Source organism: Mya arenaria, chromosome 16 (genome assembly GCF_026914265.1).
Source record: "Mya arenaria isolate MELC-2E11 chromosome 16, ASM2691426v1".
NCBI classification, from domain to species: domain Eukaryota; kingdom Metazoa; phylum Mollusca; class Bivalvia; order Myida; family Myidae; genus Mya; species Mya arenaria.
The window spans coordinates 23,069,861-23,079,381 of NC_069137.1; the positions used below are offsets into that span (position 1 = coordinate 23,069,861).

Below are 9,521 nucleotides of genomic sequence, written 5' to 3' on the forward strand. Positions count from 1 at the left end.
GACCAAAACTGACTCGGGCTTTAGCTATTTGCTATAAAAGCACTAATATGACTCGGATTTAAGATGGCTGCTATAAAATGCCTAGTGTGAATCGGCCTAATACATTTGCTAAGATTAAGACCTAGTTTGATTCGGGCTTTAGTTAGTTGCTTTAAAATACCAAATGTGGCTTGGGCTTTAAAAAGTACCGATTAAAGATAAAATGTGGCTCGGGCTATGGATAATTGCTATAAAGAACCTTATATGACTCGAGCTTTAGATAATTGAGATGAAAGACCTCGGGCTTGAGGAATTTGCTATAAAATACCTAGTGTGGCCCAAGCTTTCGATATTTGCCACATGAGACATAGTATGATTCGGGCTATAAAGGACATTGTGTGACTCGGGCATAGCTGTTTGCTCAAAAAGACTAAGTGTGACTCGGGCTTTAGATATTTGTTATAAAGGACATAGTTTGACTGGGGAATTAGATATTTGCTATAAAAGACATAGTGTGACTCGGGCATTAGATATTTGATTAAAAGGACATAGCGTGACTCGGGCATTAGATATTTGCTACAAAGGACATTGTGTGACTCGGGCATTATATATTTGCTATAAAGGACATAGTGTGACTCGGGCATTAGATATTTGCTATAAAGGACATAGTATGACTCGGGCATTAGATAGTTCCTATAAAGGACCTAGTGTGACTCGGGCATTATATATTTGCTACAAAGGACCTAGTGTGACTCGGGCATTAGATATTTGCTATAAAGGACATAGTATGACTCGGGCATTAGATAGTTCCTATAAAGGACCTAGTGTGACTCGGGCATTATATATTTGCTATAAAAGACATAGTGTGACTCGGGCATTATATATTTGCTATAAAGGACCTAGTGTGACTCGGGCGTAAGATATTTGCTCTAAAGACATAGTGTGACTCGGGCATTAGATATTTGCTTTAAAGGATAAAGAGTGACTAGGGCATTAGCTATTTGCTATAAAAACATACTGTGATTCGGGCATTAGATATTTGCTATAAAGGAACTAGTGTGACTCGGGCATGAGATATTTGCTATAAAGGGCCTGGTGTGACTCAGATAATAGACGTTTGCTCTAAAGACATATTGTGACTCGAGCTATAGACGTTTGCTATAAAGGACATAGTTTAACTCGGGAATTAGATATTTGCTATAAAAGACATAGTGTGACTCGGGCATTAGATATTTGCTTTAAAGGACATAGTGTGACTCGGGCATTAGAAAGTTCCTATAAAGGACATAGTGTGACTCGGGCATTAGATATTTGCTATAAAAGACATAGTGTGACTCGGGCATTAGATATTTGCTATAAAGAACCTAGTGTGACTCGGGCATTAGATATTTGCTATAAAGGACCTAGTGTGACTCGGGCATTAGATATTTGCTATAAAAGACATAGTGTGACTCGGGCATTAGATATTTGCTATAAAAGACATAGTGTGACTCGGGCATTAGATATTTGCTATAAAAGACATAGTGTGACTCGGGCATTAGATATTTGCTATAAAGGACATAGTGTGACTCGGGCATTAGATAGTTCCTATAAAGGACATAGTGTGACTCGGGCATTAGATATTTGCTTTAAAAGACATAGTGTGACTCGGGCATTAGATATTTGCTATAAAGGACCTAGTGTGACTTGGGCATTAGATATTTGATATAAAGGACCTAGTATGACTTGGGCATTAGATATTCGCTATAAAAGACATAGTGTGACTTGGGCATTAGATATTCGCTATAAAGGACATAGTGTGACTCGGGCATTTGATATTTGTTATAAAGGACATAGTGTGACTCGGGCATTAGATATTTGCTTTAAAGGACATAGTGTGACTCGGGCATTAGATATTTGCTATAAAGGACCTAGTGTGACTTGGGCATTAGATATTTGCTATAAAGGACCTAGTGTGACTTGGGCATTAGATATTTGCTATAAAGGACATAGTGTGACTTGGGCATTAGATATTTGCTATAAAGGACATAGTGTGACTCGGGCATTAGATATTTGCTATAAAGGACCTAGTGTGACTCGGGCATTAGATATTTGCTATAAAGGACCTAGTGTGACTTGGGCATTAGATATTTGCTATAAAGGACCTAGTGTGACTTGGGCATTAGATATTTGCTATAAAGGACCTAGTGTGACTTGGGCATTAGATATTTGCTATAAAGGACCTAGTGTGACTTGGGCATTAGATATTTGCTATAAAGGACATAGTGTGACTTGGGCATTAGCTATTTGTTATAAAGGACATAGTGTGACTCGGGCATTAGATATTTGCTATAAAGGACATAGTGTGACTCGGGCATTAGATATTTGCTATAAAGGACATAGTGTGACTTGGGCATTAGATATTTGCTATAAAGGACATAGTGTGACTCGGGCATTAGATATTTGCTATAAAGGACCTAGTGTGACTTGGGCATTAGATATTTGCTATTAAGGACCTAGTGTGACTTGGGCATTAGATATTTGCTATAAAGGACATAGTGTGACTCGGGCATTAGATATTTGCTATAAAGGACCTAGTGTGACTTGGGCATTATATATTTGCTATAAAGGACATAGTGTGACTTTGGAATTAGATATTTGCTATAAAGGACATAGTGTGACTCGGGCATTAGATATTTGCTATAAAGGACATAGTGTGACTTGGGCATTAGATATTTGTTATAAAGGACATAGTGTGACTTGGGCATTAGATATTTGCTATAAAGGACATAGTGTGACTCGGGCATTAGATATTTGCTATAAAAGACATAGTGTGACTCGGGCATTAGATATTTGCTATAAAAGACATAGTGTGACTCGGGCATTAGATATTTGCTATAAAAGACATAGTGTGACTCGGGCATTAGATATTTGCTATAAAGGACCTAGTGTGACTCGGGCATTAGATAGTTCCTATAAAGGACATAGTGTGACTCGGGCATTAGATATTTGCTATAAAAGACATAGTGTGACTTGGGCATTAGATATTTGCTATAAAGGACCTAGTGTGACTTGGGCATTAGATATTTGCTATAAAGGACATAGTATGACTTGGGCATTAGATATTCGCTATAAAAGACATAGTGTGACTTGGGCATTAGATATTTGCTATAAAGGACATAGTGTGACTCGGGCATTTGATATTTGTTATAAAGGACATAGTGTGACTCGGGCATTAGATATTTGCTTTAAAGGACATAGTGTGACTCGGGCATTAGATATTTGCTATAAAGGACCTAGTGTGACTTGGGCATTAGATATTTGCTATAAAGGACCTAGTGTGATTTAGGCATTATATATTTGCTATAAAGGACCTAGTGTGACTTGGGCATTAGATATTTGCTATAAAGGACATAGTGTGACTTGGGCATTATATATTTGTTATAAAGGACATAGTGTGACTCGGGCATTAGATATTTGCTATAAAGGACCTAGTGTGACTTGGGCATTAGATATTTGCTATAAAGGACGTAGTGTGACTTGGGCATTAGATAGTTCCTATAAAGGACCTAGTGTGACTTGGGCATTAGATATTTGCTATAAAGGACATAGTGTGACTTCGGCATTAGATATTTGTTATAAAGGACATAGTGTGACTCGGGAATTAGATATTTGCTATAAAGGACATAGTGTGACTCGGGCATTAGATATTTGCTATAAAGGACATAGTGTGACTTGGGCATTAGATATTTGCTATAAAGGACATAGTGTGACTCGGGCATTAGATATTTGCTATAAAGGACCTAGTGTGACTTGGGCATTAGATATTTGCTATAAAGGACCTAGTGTGACTTTGGCATTAGATATTTGCTATAAAGGACATAGTGTGACTCAGGCATTAGATATTTGCTATAAAGGACCTAGTGTGACTTGGGCATTAGATATTTGCTATAAAGGACATAGTGTGACTTTGGAATTAGATATTTGCTATAAAGGACCTAGTGTGACTCGGGCATTAGATATTTGCTATAAAGGACATAGTGTGACTGGGGCATTAGATATTTGTTATAAAGAACATAGTGTGACTCGGGCATTAGATATTTGCTATAAAGGACATAGTGTGGCTTGGGCATTAGATATTTGCTATAAAGGACCTAGTGTGACTTGGGCATTAGATATTTGCTATAAAGGACCTAGTGTGACTTGGGCATTAGATATTTGCTATAAAAGACATAGTGTGACTCGGGCATTAGATATTTGCTATAAAGGACATAGTGTGACTCGGGCTTTATATTGTTCCTATGAAGGACCTATTGTGACTCGGGCTTTAGATATTTGCTATAAAGGACATAGTGTGACTCGGGCATTTGATATTGGCTATAAAGGACCTAGTGTGACTCGGGCATTAGATATTCGCTATAAAGGACCTGGTGTGACTCGGGCTATAGATATTCGCTATAAAGGACCTAGTGTGACTCGGGCTATAGATATTCGCTATAAAGGACCTAGTGTGACTCGGGCTATAGATATTCGCTATAAAGGACCTGGTGTGACTCGGGCTATAGATATTCGCTTTAAAGGAACTAGTGTGACTCGGGCTATAGATATTCGCTATAAAGGACCTGGTGTGACTCGGGCTATAGATATTCGCTTTAAAGGAACTAGTGTGACTCGGACTATGGATATTCGCTATAAAGGACCTAGTGTGACTCGGGCTATAGATATTCGCTTTAAAGGACCTAGTGTGACTCGGGCTATAGATATTCGCTTTAAAGGAACTAGTGTGACTCGGGCTATAGATATTCGCTATAAAGGAACTAGTGTGACTCGGGCTATAGATATTCGCTTTAAAGGAACTAGTGTGACTCGGGCTATAGATATTCGCTATAAAGGACCTGGTGTGACTCGGGCTATAGATATTCGCTATAAAGGACCTAGTGTGACTCGGGCTATAGATATTCGCTTTAAAGGAACTAGTGTGACTCGGGCTATAGATATTCGCTATAAAGGAACTAGTGTGACTCGGGCTATAGATATTCGCTATAAAGGAACTAGTGTGACTCGGGCTATAGATATTCGCTATAAAGGAACTAGTGTGACTCGGGCTATAGATATTCGCTTTAAAGGAACTAGTGTGACTCGGGCTATAGATATTCGCTTTAAAGGAACTAGTGTGACTCGGGCTATAGATATTCGCTATAAAGGAACTAGTGTGACTCGGGCTATAGATATTCGCTTTAAAGGAACTAGTGTGACTCGGGCTATAGATATTCGCTTTAAAGGAACTAGTGTGACTCGGGCTATAGATATTCGCTATAAAGGAACTAGTGTGACTCGGGCTATAGATATTCGCTTTAAAGGAACTAGTGTGACTCGGGCTATAGATATTCGCTTTAAAGGAACTAGTGTGACTCGGGCTATAGATATTCGCTATAAAGGAATTAGTGTGACTCGGGCTATAGATATTTGCTATAAAGGAACTAGTGTGACTCGGGCTATAGATATTCGCTATAAAGGAACTAGTGTGACTCGGGCTATAGATATTCGCTTTAAAGGAACTAGTGTGACTCGGGCTATAGATATTCGCTTTAAATGAACTAGTGTGACTCGGGCTATAGATATTCGCTATAAAGGACCTAGTGTGACTCGGGCTATAGATATTCGCTATAAAGGAACTAGTGTGACTCGGGCTATAGATATTCGCTATAAAGGAACTAGTGTGACTCGGGCTATAGATATTCGCTTTAAAGGATCTAGTGTGTCCCGGGCTATAGACGTTTGCTCTTAAGGCAAAGTGTGACTCGGGCTTTCGATAATTGTTAATCATCAAGTACTCAGTATTCCACAGCTGTGTAAAACTATCTCAGGTTGTCTGATATGAATTATTTCTAAAACAAACCATTATTAAATTGGGATAGATATTTGAATATCACCGTACATCCAAGGTTTTGCAGAAAAATTTAGGTAATGCTTTATTTGAGTTCAAGTTGTTGAAATATTTCCCATTTATGCAATATAAACGTTCATCAAAAACATTTTTCGTCCTACTTTTCTCCAGAAAAGAATACGACCATCATCTTCATCATCATCATGATCAAGCTAGCAAACACACATTCTTAACATAAACGAACTGACTTATAAAAATATATCGTGAGGTAGGGCTTTTCAGAACTGAATATAATTTAAGTTATGTTTATGAGTTTCAGCACTGTATGCTATGTATTAAAACATTTCCACAATAGTCCATTTGAAAGGACTCAATATAAACGTTCGATTTTTTCTTGTAAGAATCTCTCTGATATATTTTTCAATAGAAACAGCCAATACACAATGCAATTGCTGTTTATTGTGAAGTTTTATAACACAATATAATAACTTAAATAATACTCACTGTTTGTATCAAGAATCCTTTAAGTCGAATTACACAAATTATAATTAACGCACTGAGAGTCTTTTTCCTTGTCCATCATTTTCTTCTTAATTTAAGCGCACTGTTCACAACTGGATATTTCATGTTGTCATTACATCGCCGCCTTGCGTAATTGTGTCGATCTTATTGCGCAGCTATTGTATAGTTTGCGCATGTCATTTGTAATCACGTGATATATTTCTGACTCATCAGAAAATGGTAATACCCGTATCTTTCCTAAAGTATCAGTTATGCAAATGGCCTCATGTTAAAATTGTTATTATAATGTAAAGCCGAAGCATATTCATAAAGCATGATTTTTATTCTTTTTCATTTAAATGGAAATATAATATAACTTTACCAAGTTTTACATTAAAATATTAAAGTATCAAATGCGTATAATATAAAGTACTCGTTTATAATGCAGTTTAATAGTTGGCTATCAAACTCAAAAAGCTGAATATAGTTCGCTTTATGCAGCTTATTTTATACCGTATCTTTAGTCGCACTTTAAATCTCAAAAAGGTAAAAAGAGTTTCATGAAGAACTTATAGATTAACCTATAATATATGATTTACATTCTTTTTTACTGTTCGGTATTTAAAATATATATACCGAAACAGTAACGCTACCAAGCAAGAAAGTCCCCAGGCGAACAAAATGACCTAGACCTTTGTGGAGATCACGTTATGTTAAGATGCTCTATATACACTCATAAGTTGTATAATAATAGCATGTTACATAAGTATATATTTCCTGTGTGCTCGGCACATTATGTTAGCCTAAGTTTAAAATAAGTTTTTTTTTTAGAAAAGTGTTTTTATCCCGCACAATTTCATTCTGATTTCTGCATTAATTTCAGACTTTAAAAAATTGTTAAAATATATGACAGCTTTATTTGGTGAAGAGAATGCATGAACATGCTTATCTCGGCATCCAAAATTAGCAATGATAAATTAGAATGGCATGAGTATATTCCTATGATAAATTAACCAATGCTTTATGTAGCACTGATATGCTTAAGGATAACTTAACATAAGATATTAAAAGAGAAAATAAGATTATATAAAATAATATAATATATAAATAATTTCCAATCTTGTGTCATGTGATAAATGACACGCTAATCATAATATATAAGTAATGTTGAAAATAAGTCAAATCATTAATGAAGGTAAATGCAAGTAGATCTCATTCATATTGTTTTAACACAAATAACAAAAACTAATTAGATCAACGTAATTTAACATGTTTCCGACTCTTTTTTGTATATATCAGTCTAAAAGATTGATAAGGCAAATTGGTAATATTTTGAGAAATTAATTGAGTAAAGAACATTGATGTATGTACTGTGTGAACTGTTTGTAAACTACCTTGTAAAGGGTATAACTTTTTATTAATGACGGATATAATATGCAAAAGGTGAAAAACGATCTCTCATAAAGCGGGTATTCACTGTATCCAAACCTATTCATCAAATGTATACAATTATATTAATATGACTTTTCAGTTCGTTTATTTCGCTGTAGCTTTATACAAAGTCAGTGAAGAATGAAACACATTCCACAGGAGTCATGTTTTGTGGTGGGCGTAATTTGAAGATGCAAAAAGCGTGTAAAGCTAATTTACAATGGTGCATGATAATTTCATATTTAAATGATATTCATGAAGCAGTAGACAGCTTCAAGACTTCATTGACAGAGTGTGACGTTGTAGGATGCTATTTCACCCGTCTATTTGGTGCTCGTGTCCACTCTGTGCTTAAAATTATGTAATTATAGACCACGAGGGGGTTTTGAGAATCGAGTACATGTACTTGCCTGCTCTCGCTATGGGACCGGATACCATTATGACTTAGTCTAAAAGGTGCTGTGTTTTTTTAGCAAACTTTTTTGTCTACTTTTTTACTGCTTTATACATGCATATTGCAATAAATAAAATCTCTTAACATTAAGTTTGTTGATAATTGATTGGACAAATGTAAGAGCTGCACATCTTTAACAATTTAAACAAACAGTCTACTCGTGTGAAACTTAAAGTGTATTGATCAACTAGCATTGATACAAGTAGCGTTCGTCTGTAATTTGTTCATTTTATTTATCTCGTCCAATCTGCATTTAAACAGAGTTTAAACTGGTTTGATTAGTTGCCCTGGTCATGTAATTTTTATTGTACAATCAGGTAGGTTACCAACTTGAAGTGTCTTTATAATCGAGCTTAAAACAATAGTTTTAACCTCTTGTCGTTGCCTTGTTAGTGTTGTCATGGATAACACAGTTTTGTGCAGATCAGTTTAATGCAGACCTCAATGAGAGGGAATCGGCATTACTCCGGGCAGAGGGAAAGGGACATCATTATAAACAGGGAAAATAGGTATACCTGTACACATGGAAAGGACACATTACCCTCAGCACTACTCTATACATGTAGAAAGAGGCATTACTGTAAGCAAAGGGAGTAAGTCATTGTTTCAGATAGGTAGAAAGGAGCTTCACTTTAGACAAGAAGAATCGGAAAACACTCTACATACTGGAAAAGGAGTGTAACAAGGGCCAAGAGACATACATATAAGTGAAATTGGAATGGTACAACTCAAGATATTGGAAAATTGACAAAGCTGTAGTCAAAGGAAAGGAAAATAACTCTAAGTACATGCATAAGTAAATAATAAGGGGGGGGGGGTCGGAAGTTATTTTAATTCAATACGTTTGCAGAAGTATTTTAAATGCAATAGCTTTACTTATAGTTTTGTCATAATTCTTTTTGGTTTAACAATAGAACTTTAGGGCCTAAACAATCAGGCTAAAATTTTAAATTTAAAAACATTTAGACATGTTTATGTAAGTGTATTGTTCATTTTTATTAAACTGTGAGTAAGATCATAAATCACATGATTTTAATTACTTTAATTGATTCATCGATGCATTGATTGATGTATTGATGTATTGATTAATTGATTGATATAATGAGAGATTATTTTATGTTTAGAGCGAGTGAGTGAGTAAGTGGAGAATCAAAAATTGGGAAATTGACCGATTAATTGATTCATAGTTTAATTAATTGATTGATAAATAAATTAATTGTTCAATCGATTAATTATTTGATTGATTGTTTGCTTCGTTGATTCAGCAGTGATTGATTTGTCGACATATAA

The 9,521-nt window shown here is 35.6% G+C and overlaps 1 protein-coding gene across 4 annotated transcripts in view; it reads right to left on the reverse strand.

The window, feature by feature from the left end:
• LOC128222090 (uncharacterized) overlaps positions 1-6,516 on the reverse strand; it is a 69,994-nt gene extending 63,478 nt beyond the window's left edge. For 3 of the 4 annotated variants that reach the window (XM_052930918.1, XM_052930913.1, XM_052930915.1), the window contains exon 1: positions 6,350-6,516. The gene's annotated coding sequence lies outside the window, so the exon portion shown is untranslated. The remainder of the gene's footprint in view (positions 1-6,349) is intronic. The other variant, XM_052930919.1, reaches the window with a different exon arrangement.
• Positions 6,517-9,521: the final 3,005 nt, after the last annotated feature.